Source organism: Etheostoma cragini, chromosome 11 (genome assembly GCF_013103735.1).
Source record: "Etheostoma cragini isolate CJK2018 chromosome 11, CSU_Ecrag_1.0, whole genome shotgun sequence".
In the NCBI taxonomy this organism is placed as follows: domain Eukaryota; kingdom Metazoa; phylum Chordata; class Actinopteri; order Perciformes; family Percidae; genus Etheostoma; species Etheostoma cragini.
In genome coordinates this window covers 1,401,103-1,414,256 of record NC_048417.1, presented here as the reverse complement: position 1 = coordinate 1,414,256, position 13,154 = coordinate 1,401,103, and the positions used below count along the sequence as shown (strand labels likewise).

Below are 13,154 nucleotides of genomic sequence, written 5' to 3'. Positions count from 1 at the left end.
GCCAAATGATCTTAGAGTTTTGAGAATGTAATTTCTGTTTCAAGAAATGAGCCAAACCAATGGAGAAAAACTGTAAATCAGCTGGATACATGGTTAAACTTAGTTTGGTCTCACCAGTGTGTCTCCGTTTGTGTCCTTTGTCCACGGCAATCCCACCAATCAGTCCCAACATGTCCCAGTTAGAGAGAAAATGCTGTAAACATGTTCTTTGTAAATCTTTTCAATCATTCACTGACATTAACCAAGCAGGTCTGTTTTGTTGCACAATCCAAATTTTCTTCAACACTCTCTGTTGTCAGCTGCAGTTCGCTAGCTTGGAGTTTGTTGTTTCCTGTCGCGAAGGGATTTTAAGACCGGGGACACACAGAGAGGACAGCAGAGGGGCATGGATGGAGGGACACGACGTCAGGCTATTATCCTGGAAATGTACTACTGGTGATCCAGACTGTGTCTAATGTAAAGCACCATGAACTGTCTTGTTAAAAGGTTCAAACATGATCGTCTCCCATTACATTTCCTTGTCTTCAAGTCGACATATCATTTTTTTTTAGCTCTTTGTACAATTGACCCTTCATCTCCTACGTCCATGTATGACAAGCCCAGACAACTGCTATCAGACACTCTAACTTGAGGCTTTTGTAACATTCTCAATAATTCAAGCTTCTCGAGGGCCAGAATCGCTGATGTGACATGGGCTAATGTTGAAGATCAGAGGAATGCAAAACAGTGGTATAACAATTTAAAAAGCCTGAAACAGAATCCCTAAGACACATGAATAAATCAAACATAACCACAATCAACATATTAGAGCATCTTCCCTCTTTGAAGAGTGGCTTATAAAATGGGAAAGTAGTCCTGACCGGCCTCTCAGACTAGTGTACTGTACAATGGAGGGTTACGCACATATAGTTTTATAAAGAGCATTTTCAGGGAGACATCCTTTGATGTTCTTCATGGATGTGTGCTTAAAGCCTGCTTGAGATGAGAGAATAAAGTCAGTTGTAAATAATAATAACAAGCAGCAGTTCTAATATTTTATGTACATATTTTATGTTTAGCTCTGCTGTAAACGTGTCCCAGTGTTTCGCTTCGTGAATAAACCTGACAGTCTGCAGAATCAATGGAAATCACAATGATGTGTGGTGTTCCTAATTCTCTATATATTGCCTGGGTTGGAGTTGTGTCAACATTCAACTTTTATTTCTTTCTACTTTAGCTTGTTTTTATTTGATATTCACTTTAAATGTTTTCAAATGTTTTAAACAAATTTAAAGCACTTTGAATTGCCTTGTTGCTGAAATATGATTTATATAAATAAAGTGGCCATGCCTTGATCCTCCAGTTTGTTTTCTTCTCTCGGCAATAACGGTGCAGGTCATAATCATTGAAGTGGTTTCTCGAGGTAAAGTTCACAGATGGTGGCCAGGAGCATGTCAAGATCTTTCTGATATTCCCATAAGAGATGGAACATGTAATATTTATGATTTTACTGTGCATTTATGTGTGTGTTTGTGTGCCGGGTGCCAGAACAAGAAATTGAAAAATGTTTGATGTGTGTAATTTCCCCATGAACTGCTCCTTGAATTTCAGTTGTTTAATGCGTGAGTGTAGACACACACACCTACAAAAACATGCCAATCTTCTGAATATGTCCCAGTAATCTCAACTCAATCATCAACATCAACAATTTGTTGGTGGAATTGTCTTGTCTCATGGATCTCAGACCATTACTTCTGAAGGAACGTTCCCTACTTTATGGCTTGTTATTTGCTTTTACTGTGTCCAACAGAGACTTACAGAGAGGCTAAGACTATGCTGGGGTCACAGGGACTAAAGGGTGTGTCGTTCACTTTTGGTCATGTCAATATTAACCTGCATTGATATGATGGAGTACAGTACATCATGGAGTCCAGATGACTAGCAAGATGAAGGCACAGGTATTTTAATCTATGCCAGAGAGCCAGGCTGTTCTCATGAAACATTCATACATTTCACTGCATAGAGTAATGCACCATCTTTCATATGTATTCCACGTAATGCTGTACTTGGGGTGGATGAGCGAGTCAAAATCACAGGGTTTATCTCCCGGGGAGAACACAAGACATGGCTTCAGATACGCGATGGTGGAACGGGAGTGGGTCTTACAGGTCTCATGATACGACCATGAACGGGATCGGATGGGTAGTAGAAACAAACCTTGAGCATAAATAGATAAAGAAAAGTTCTTTTGAATGGCAAGTTAAGTTTCAAAGCCCTTCCAGATGGTTCTCTCTCCAAGACTGATGTTATTTGCGGCTACTGTCACTGTGAATTGAGTTAGCACCTGAGTATGTCCAGTCTCAAATACCAATTAAGCGTTACAAACTTGAAAACAACACCTTTTAAAGTAAATGTGTGATTAATTTGCCATTAATCGTAAATTACATGCAAATATTCACAATTAAAAATGTCTATGTTACGTGTGACAGTAACTTTTGACATTGGATGTTGGAGGCAATTATCCTGGAAATGGACTTCCGTTGACCCAGACCATGAGGGGGAGGGGCTCATTGATGTGTTTTAATAGTTTTTGGACAACAATGGCACAGAAGGAAAAGACAGATTAGGCTTTAAATACACGGACAATACTTGTTAGCAGGATTGATTCAGTGTTGGTTCGGGTCTTTTCACGGTATTGGTTGAAAATGAGAAAAATACGGATCACCAGTGGTCTCCTGGAGCCTTAATGTGTTGTCAAGCTGATCGTGGGCCTCCTGCACCCAGCAGCAGAGATAAGGATGATGGAAGTAAACTCCAGACTACACCCCCAACCTGATGATGCATCTGACTTCGACCTCTCAGCCCCCTTCTGGGCTCCTGTTACCCAGACCCAGACCTGACAACAGACAGCGACGATGACACTGAAGAAAGACATCTATGCAAACTATCTGCTTTGTTTTTAGTTTTCTTTGACACACAATCAGCAGGACAGCCTTTGTAAATGGCTTCTGATGACAGTGATCATGTGAACAGACAGACAACACACCCTTGTTTCCATTGCCTGCTGCCTATAAGGTGGTCTTGATCAACGTGGGTACATTTCCAGGATCAGTGCCTGACGCTGGATGTCCCTTGCTTTCTCTTTCTGTGTATTGCCTTTCTCAATCTCTGTTCCCCTTGGACGCATCAACAAACTCTGGGCTAGCCAGCTGCTGCTACTCCTGTACGTTCTTTGAGTCCAGATTAAGACTGGATTCAAGCTTGACTCACCCACCCGGACCATCTGCTTTAGGACAGTATATATACATAGTACTTCTTCATAAATTGGTTGTTTTTATTGTCTATTACCTTGTTGTGTGTGTACACACGTCAGACTTAGAAAGGAAGTAAATCAATGAAATGCAGTATGTTTCATTTAAATACCACAACTGAGATACTGTTGAACATGTAGCGCTCTGTCTTAGCATTATTCAACCTAAGGAAACACGTGACGATGCTATGATGGACAACAGAATCACGGGAAGCACAAGCTAAACAGTGTCACAGACGAGCGCGAAGTTCACTTTCAATCAGTTTATGATAATTACCACTATCACACTAATACTATCTTCTTCTTCATGGCTTCTTCTATAGAACAAGTTGTTGTGCCGTTATCGGTCGAGGTTGGGCGTCTTGTAGCTGCTCACAAAGAGCGGGATTTGGAGAAGTTGAAGAGTGCAGGATTGGATACCGACCCTCACCTTCTTCCTCCCTCCGTTTTCAGTCTGCCCGACTTCAGTCCACATGATCCGTACTACTATGTGGTAAATGGGGTATCCCCAGACACAGGGGGGCTTTCAACTTACTCCAATGTAATCCCATGTGTGGCCATATTTGACGCTCTGGGGAGCCCTTTGGCGTAATTTTTAAAAGCGGTTGGTCAGGGCATCTTTAGGTAACGCTAGTGGGCGGGGTTACATAGTGTACATGTAAGTGACTAGCAGGGCAAGAAGGAGGACATAAACCTGGCGTGAAGTCCTGTGTTGTTTGACCCATCCACCCCCCCATCCTGCGTCTTTACTTTCTGGTCCTTCAATCTTCTCGCTCTGTGTCGGTATCTGACGCTGAGAGCCACGGACCAACCATTAATGTTGACGAGTTGGAAATGAGAACATATTACAACTCCACCAAATGATGAAATGATCATGCTTTGAAGCAGTCAAATTATCTTTTTTGATTTTTAAACCAATCAAGAGCATATTTCCTAAAATATGCACGTCATTGTAGATTTCCACCCAACGCTCTTTGCCAAGTACAAATCTCTACTTTCATTAATTTTGGGGCGTCTTATTCCATTTTATAGCATTGTAAAACAAATGGAAGTGTTTTTGAAATAGTATTGAGTAAAAGTTGACATATTCCAGTCTGTGATTATCATCAACATCCATTCCTTTAATTTTAGTCTCAATAATTCCTAATTTCTGCTTTTCTAACTCAAACATTGGGTATAATTTCCTATAAATGAGCTTTATTGACCATAAATTCCAAAAATACCTGTAAAACTAAAGTGAGACAAACATTGAACAAAGCATCAAAAGTGATGAAAATAGGGACAAAAACGTAAGAAAAAGTTAAAAACAGCCAGAAAAAAAAGCCTCAGCAAAGTGTTGATTTTAAATATGGACGTGGAGACAACACGAGGATTAAAGGTAGTAATGTGCCGCTCTAAGACATTATCAGATGATGTCAGATTATGGTGTCAGTCCCTCCCAATGGCAACCTGCAGTTGTCAACATTTTGCTCTGATGCAGTCATGAAACACCAGAGAGTCCATACAGATATATTTGTTGCCTCTCTTTTAAAGTTACTACAATGTTCATTTGTCAGGTATGAAAGCATGAGAATGAACTGATATGATAAACAGTATACTGTGAGCCCAAAGCCTACCTCATATGGCACCCATTGCAATAACAACAACAAATTAAAAATAAAGCAAGGTGCATAAATATGATGTGCTGCGGCTCTGGGAGCTACTTCAAAGTGTTAAGATGTAATGAGAGACAAACACCCTTGACTGTTCTCACTTCATGCTGTATTATTTATATTGTAATATGAATAATAGAGAATATTGTACGATTTTAATGGATATTCAATGCTTTACATTCGATGCAGTAAGAAGTTGGTATCTTTCTAAATGCACTGAGCACATTGAGTCCATGGTTTTGCAGGCAGAGAGGATTGGACTCATCGGTTGCTGTGGGGATCACACTGAATGTAATGAACCTTACATTCCTATTTAAAGGGCCCTACAGTGAATTATCATTGCAGTGTTTTTAATTAAAAAAAGGTAGAATCACAACTGTCAGATATAAAAAGTTACGCATGTGACGCAGAACATGATCGATTTGTGCTGAAAACTATTTGCTGTTTAATTTTCAGATTTCAAACAAGGACCCCAACACCAGCCTCCTGGGGGAAAGTGCTGCATGTTTGACCCATCCAGTGCCCCTCCTATACACCATCATCAGCCTTTATGTGTCTTAATACAGACGGGGGAGGAAGGCCCCCCCAATGTACTTCAGTCCTTCATTGCATGCTGTGAAATGGTATCTGCACGAACAAAAATACAAGTGGGTCCCCAGGACTGGACTAGAGAATCTGGGTACTTTCCTTCTTTGTGTCAAGCAAAGCATTATCCAGTGACACCATTAAGCAAAGCTTCCTCATTCATTCTAAGCTGCTCTTACTTGTGACTCAGAATAGGACTGGCTGCAGCAGCTAGATGCTCTGGGTTTAACAACACCAACAACACCACCAACACCACCCTCAACAAGCCAGATCATCCTTAGCTTAGAGGGAATTTGCAACTGACCCAAATATTGTCTAAAGCTGAGCGTGTAAACAGCAGCCCTGCTTTAGTTTGCATGGTTACTGTTGAACTCCTGCAATGTGTTGTTTTAGTTTGTCTTTGCCTCATGCTGATGAAGAAATGTGGACAATAGATAATCCATTTAACATGCAGACAAATGAAATCGCTGTGCGGATCACTCTATCTTTGCAGTGATTTTCTTTCTGCTTGTTTCATTGCAGCCTTTGACATGTCATTACTACTTGCTGGATGCTGTGTGCCAACATATTCTACCTATAATGAGGATTTTGGAGTTTGCAGATGCAGGAATGGACCCCAAGCTAAGTTGTAGTAACGCAGATGTGTGATAACAAACTATATATGAGACATTTTGACTAAAATTGCTTACCCTACAATTACTAATGTAAATGCACAAAAAATGTGCTGATGCTGTGACTACATCTGCTGCCAACCTGAATGTCTTTGTGCATTACAGTGTGTCACATCACTGTTTCTGCTCCAGCTGTTTTATTTTTGAGACAGAAGCTTTTTGGATAGTAACCAGCGGGCACTGCCGCCCAGCGTGTGTCTTATGAAATCAAAGTGTGTGTGCATCAATCCAGTACATTACAGTAAATGGGCTCCTCAGTGCGGATGATGGGCATGGCCGTTGATGACAATCTAGCAGAGTGCATCAATAATGCAGAGTCTTATCTGCACTCTTCTTGAACTGTCTGGAGATAAACAGAGCAATGTGAGGGTGAGAGACATTGTGGATTCTTTCTGAAGGTAACTGCACAGACAGACTTTCAATTATCCGCAGGCAGCCTAGTCTCATGGACGTTTGTGAAATGGTCACGTTATTTAATCTACTGATTTGTGTGCAGGACACGTAAATGCTATTTCTTCTGTGTTTAGATTACGAATTTTGAAGTAATGTATTTTAATAGGAAGCCTTCTTCATGACCACAGAACGATGACGGTAGCTAGTAGTATTGAGAAGCCATGAATCCTCGCTGGGAGGTTGGTCGGGGGGGCGAGGGTCAAACAACACAGGACTTTCACCCCTGAAACCGTTATTTTTTGTTGTTGTGGCCGGCGCGTGGAGTTAAATTTCCCCGTTGTTGCGTCCCCCCTGTTGTCTGTCCTCATAACTGAACCGGAGAACGTAAAGGTCCCGGTTTTAAACGTGTCATTAACAGAGTGAAACAGATGCAGTTTGGTTAGGTTTAGGCATAAAAACTAAAACTACCACTAGTTTAGAAAGACGGTGGTTTGCGTTCAAACTGGAACATCTGTCGCCTCACTTCACTTCCTTCCAGTCCACACATGATGCAGAATGTTACTCAGTTACGTTTGTTCAGTAACGTAAAAAACACCTTTCAGTGTACTTTTATTTTCTTATACGCAACACACACCCTGCTGCAGTCTTGGTGGTCTCCTCAGAACTCTTGGTGTCCTTGGTAGTGCTGCTACCTTCCTCCTCCCTAGTATGATTAGTAAGACACATCACAAGTGCTTGCCTCAAGTCCTCTGAAATCAAAGTTATCTGGAATAAAGTACAGTAAATTCTATTAAGTTATAACACAGAACTTATTGGAGTGTGTGAATCTTACATTTCTTTTTACTTTTAACCATACAGGCTAAACTGACACAAGTATGGCTATGATGATTTTAAAATGTATCTCCAGATGGATATCAGATATTTAACCCTCATGTTGTCCTTGGGTCAAATTTGATTTTTTTTGTCACAAAAAAAAGTGCCTTTGAAATAAGCGCTGGAAATGTCAACATTAAAAATATCAAATAACTTTGGAAAAAACATCAAAAAAAGCACCCACAACAATGAAAAAAGAGACAAAAATTTTAGAAAATGTGAGAATAATGTTTCACGGTTGACGGGAAGACAACATAAGGGTTAAAAAGAGTCCTTCGAACACCTTGTTGGCTGAAATACTTACAGCTGAATCAACAGGGTCAATCTCATAATGGCCGACATGTAGTTTGTGTCTGGAGTTCCATCCCCTGCTGACATTATACTGGAGCACACGCCGGCTCTTTGAAGTGTTACTGTATGAAAGTTGCTCACTGGGAACATGCAGGGACAAACCTCCTGTTGGCTCCTTGCACACATGAATGGGACAAAGTTATTAAATCACACGGCTTTCCTGGACCGTCCAAGTCTTACCGGACCGAATGGATCTAACTCTGAAAATACAAAGTCATTTCATTGGATTTGTGATGCTTAGAAAAATGTATTTTCACCATTTTACAGCTGCTTCCTTTCCAATGAGTGTGTATGGGGAAATGCTTTTTGGGCCATGTGTGTGTCACGTTGATGCTGGGTGTTAAATAACTACAGATGGCCGCTACCAAAAATGGCTTCACAGCCAGGCGCCATTTCTGGGGGCTTGTAGTGACTATTTAAGTGTAAAAAAACATGTTTTTGTGTTACTTTGCACCACTACCTAATCTTTTCCCAACTGATAAGATGCTAAGAAGATTGCCAACCATCATATTGTCTAAATTCTTCATGAAATTATTTGATGAGACGCTGAGTAGCTGGAGAAGTCCGGGCTCTGGCCACCTGGGACTGGGATGCATGACTAACAAGGCTTAATATTGAGTCTGAATCTACTTTTGTACTGGTGGAAACTTTTGTTTCCCCAGTGATTCTGTAAAGTGTGCTTGGGTTTTGTGTGAGAAGTTATTATTTTGCATCTAACAAGGACACCAATGGCAAGCCTACGTGTTGTGGGTAGCAGGGGAAGGAGGACCAAGATGCAGGTTGGCGGGTGAACACTGGATAATTTATTAAAAAAAACAACAGAAGCAATCCACAAGGGAAAAAAACAGTCCAAAGAAAAAACCACAGGGAGCACTGCAGAAAGGCCAAATCAGAGGAACACAAGAAGTCCGAAAATCCAAGGGGAACAGAGTCCAAAGCAGGCCTGGGAAAAAGAATACAAAACAGGTGAGCGCACAATGTGGATCTCACGAGGGATACAGGCTCAGGGACGTGCACGGCAACAGGACAGGAACTGGTACGATCTGACAAGAGCCAAAGGGAACACAGGGGTTAAATCCAAGAGGTAACAAGGTGAGACGTCAGGGTCACATTAGAGCGGGGCGGGACAATCAGACAAACACAAAGCAAAGCTAGACAAGACAGGAAACTACACTATCAAATTAAAATAGGAAGTAGAACAAACAGACACAGGGGAACTCAAGACAGGACCAGCAACACAAGACCAGGGACAAAACTGAGACAAAAACACAAGGAGGCCAAAGAACGGGAAAAATAAACCCAAACAAAAACCCCCAACCATAACACTGCGTTTTCTCTCCATTTTGTTTATGCAGGGGTTCTGCTCTGAGGAATAAGTGAGTGTCAGATTTCACCTGAAATTAGACTATTCCACTGCCATGGCAACAGTCTCCGTTTTCAGCTCATACAGGTCCTGTATGAGCTGAGCCTTTTCCAATAAAAAAAAGCTTTACCCCCCAGGTAAGAATTGGTTAAACTGGACCTCTAGTGGCATTGTCCATACAGTAAACTATTCAAACCTACATAAAAAATATTATTTCTGGGATTGTGTAAAGTAACTCCTTTGAACCTGAAGTGTGTCAGATGTTACACACATCCTGTTTTTACAGTGAGTTTGTCTTCAAACGAGAAGACATGCTGACACTAAACTCACCCAAAAATAGCAACCCACTTGATATTTGCACTGAATCCATTTACTCACTGCAGGTGCATTTGCTAATTTATTTACACGCGATGCCTGCACGATGTGGAAGTAAACATGTGGAAAACAGAAACAACAACAAGAAATCAGAATATCTACTGTGGCTGCTGGGAAGATCGAGCATGTTGGGAATTTGACGTTTTAGAAATCATTTGACATGTCAGAGAGGTGCAGCTGTGCTCCAACATGTTCCACAAGCTGAGCATGATTCATTTTCAATGTGGTGAAAATGAAAATAAGGAACTGAAGATGCTTTATATTATAACGTGAACCGGTTGGAAACAAGTGTGTGAAGCATTCACGTTACTCAATCGTCATGTCAATCTGCACAGTCCAAAGCAAAAATATTCTATTTGTTAACATCATTTTTCCACATGAACTCTCCAAAATGAATCTCAGCAGATACATCACAATATGCCAAAAGACACCTGCTCCACATGAAAACAACGAGTAACACTTTACTTGAAGGTATCTAGTGACATGACACTTTCATTACATTATTACATGTCATTTAGCGGACGCTTCTCTCCAAAGTGACTTATCATTGCTCTATATATCAGAGGTCACACGCCTCTGGAGCAACTAGGGGTTAAGTGTCCTGCTCAGGGACACACAGGTTGATGTATTATTGTGGGAATCAAACCCATGTCTACCACACCAAAAGGCATGTGTCATGTCTACTGCGCCATCACCACCCCCATGAACACATGACACTATCAAGACATAGTCATGACACATGAACGCTAACCATGACCATAGGTTTTCAGGACAAAACCGAATGACACTACCTAAAGGAAGCATTATGTCATTAACGTTTATGACTTCTTTAAAATGTTTACGACACGTTCATGACAGTGTCATGACACTCTTAAGCAGATACCTTCAAGTAAAATGGAACCAAACAGAGACACCAGCGTTAACACATTCTCATGAACAGGTTTGTGTGATATTGTACGGAAAGACATGCACGGCAATTGGTGTGACATCCTGTTAAATGAGCGACCGTCAGACGGTCACATGACGTCACGTTACAGTAAAGGTTAGCGGATTTAACCGAGAAAAGGTGAAGTACAGAACACCATGAGGTTCTGGTCCTTTCAGCGGCCGGTAGAGTTAAGTGTAGCCAACAAAAGGTGACTGACTGTTGTTCATACAGTAATAAATATGTGGAAAATGTACAAATTACAGTGTATTACCTTATGTAGCTATGTGCGTAAAGATGGTTCATGAGAACAGCCTGCCTATGTCAGTTACCTCTCACTGAAGGTATATGTTGTGCACACTGAACTGCTCCTTCAGTGTATTCTCTGGAATACATTTTGAGTAATAAAGTGTGTCACAGGCAGCAGGCATCTTTATACATGATCCACTTGCAGTCTGAGTGCCAAGCAATTAGCAGAGGAGGGTCTATGTACTGAGGGAATATTGAGCTGTTGGCCACATGATGTATGTGCTCTTCACCTAGCTAAACAGAACAATATGTTGGAAGGGTATTGGATAAACATAAATTAAGAATCCACTTCCATTAGTGTTGCTTTTATTTAATCCTGGTGTTTTAAATTGTATGGACAATTGATTATGTTGAAGTCTGTCTGCATTCTGCTAACACAGCAGTGTTGGGTTGCTGTTCTGATTATGCAAATTACTCTTTGATTTGCTCACTCTCGCTCACTTATCGTCATCTGTTTATCGAATCACATGGGGGCAGCAGCTCCAGCAGGGGACCCCAAACTTCCTTTTTCCGAGTCACATCAACCAGCTCCAACTGGGGGATTCCGAGGCGTTCCCAGACCAGGTTGGAGATATAATCCCTCCACCTAGTTCCGGTAGATCGAGAGATTTGCCTTCCACTTCATCTCTTTCTTCATCACATTGGTGCGTTGAAGCGAATGCAATACCGCCCCCTCTTCTCTGATTCTCTGGCCAATCTCCCGCCCTGCTGTACCCTCAATCATGACGAATACCCTGAGGTGAACTCCTTCACTTGGGGTAAGGACTCATTCCCTCCCCCGAGTAGGCGCTCCATCGGTTTCCTGCTGAGAACCATGGCCTCAGATTTAGAGGTGCTGATCCTCGTCCCAGCTGCTTCACACTTAGCTGCGAACCGATCCAGTGTGCGTTACAGGTAACCATCATAACAACCAACATAACAACCAGGATGATGCCATCAGGACCACATCATCTGCAAACAAGCAGCGATGATGTTGATTCAACACCTAATATACCGTGCCTCCTGTTGCGCCATTTAAAAAAGAAAGTGTGAACATGAGTCTTTGTTTGAGTCTCCCAGCATTCACTCGCCCTGGTTAAACATTGAATGCGGATTTAAAATCTTCCCTGGTCAGGACATTAATCAGTGACCTCCTGCTGTCACTGCTTAATACTTTACCAACATGATTTTTCAATATCCCATCTGCACTGGAACCAATGGCTACAGTTCATTTCTCTTTTGAAACAGAGAATTTGCAAAGACTTTGAAATTAAAGGGATGATTAAAAACTTATAAAATACAACGTTTTAAACAGATGGCTTTGTTTTCAAAGGGGTGCTGCGCCCCAGGATTTTTGTTGAGCCCCCTAGGCCATACAGACACACACACACACACACACACAAACACACACACTATTAAGTCTGACTGGATGATTCGTACACACAGAGCTCAGCAATACAAAACATGTTCCCTGCTCACCGAAAAGTTATGACGCCCTTGTTGCCTGATCAGGTGGTGCTCATCCTCTGGCAAATGTAGAAGTAAAACTTTTTAATGGTGATCTTATGGAAAGACACAGGACAGCACTTAGCGAGTTCCAGGTGGCCATTAGAGTCAAGCAAGTGTTAACAACACAGGGCAGCGACAGTATGTTCCTCTTCAACAGAGAGACCTTGAGCCAGGGTCGGAGAGAGTAGATATGTTTACCCCTTCAGTATGACCTACAGGATGATTGAACCCTGGAGATCCAGAGTTCTCCGAGAGCACAAATTGAATTTTCTCAGTGAGTTACTCTGGCATCAAGTGTTGCTGCTCATTAACTATGAAGCGAGCTTCACCAATCGGTGTATCTGATGTAGGCGGGGCCAGAGGCGGGCTGCGCCAATCACATCGGTGTATCCGATGCAGGCGGGGCCGGAGGCGAGCTGCACCAATCACATCAGTGTATCTGTTGTAGGCGGGGCCGGAGGCAAGCAGCACCAATCACATCAGTGTATCTGTTGTAGGCGGGGCCGGAGGCAAGCTGCACCAATCACATCAGTGTATCTGATGCAGGCGGGGCCGGAGGCAAGCTGCACCAATAACATCGGTGTGTACAATAAGTAAGATGCCGAACTGCCACGAGACGAAGAGAGAACACAGACTAAACACACAGGGCAACGAGGGCAGTAACCAGAGACAGGTGATGAACAGGTGGTGAACAGGTGAGGAACAGGTGATGAACAGGTGGTGATGAACAAGTGATGAACATGTGGGGATGAACAGGTGGTGAACAGGTGATGAACAGATGATAAACAATGGGTGATGAACAGGTGATGAACAGGTGATGAACAGGGGGTGATGAACAGGTGGTGATGAACAGATGATGAACAGGTGGTGATGAACAGGT

General features: G+C 42.1%; 1 long non-coding RNA gene across 1 annotated transcript in view; it reads right to left on the bottom strand.

Moving 5' to 3' along the window:
- The window catches only part of LOC117952564, an 18,595-nt gene that overhangs the window by 273 nt on the left and 5,168 nt on the right, over positions 1-13,154 (bottom strand). Inside the window, exon 2 of the long non-coding RNA XR_004658449.1 lies at positions 447-451. This is a non-coding gene — a long non-coding RNA (uncharacterized LOC117952564). The remainder of the gene's footprint in view (positions 1-446; positions 452-13,154) is intronic.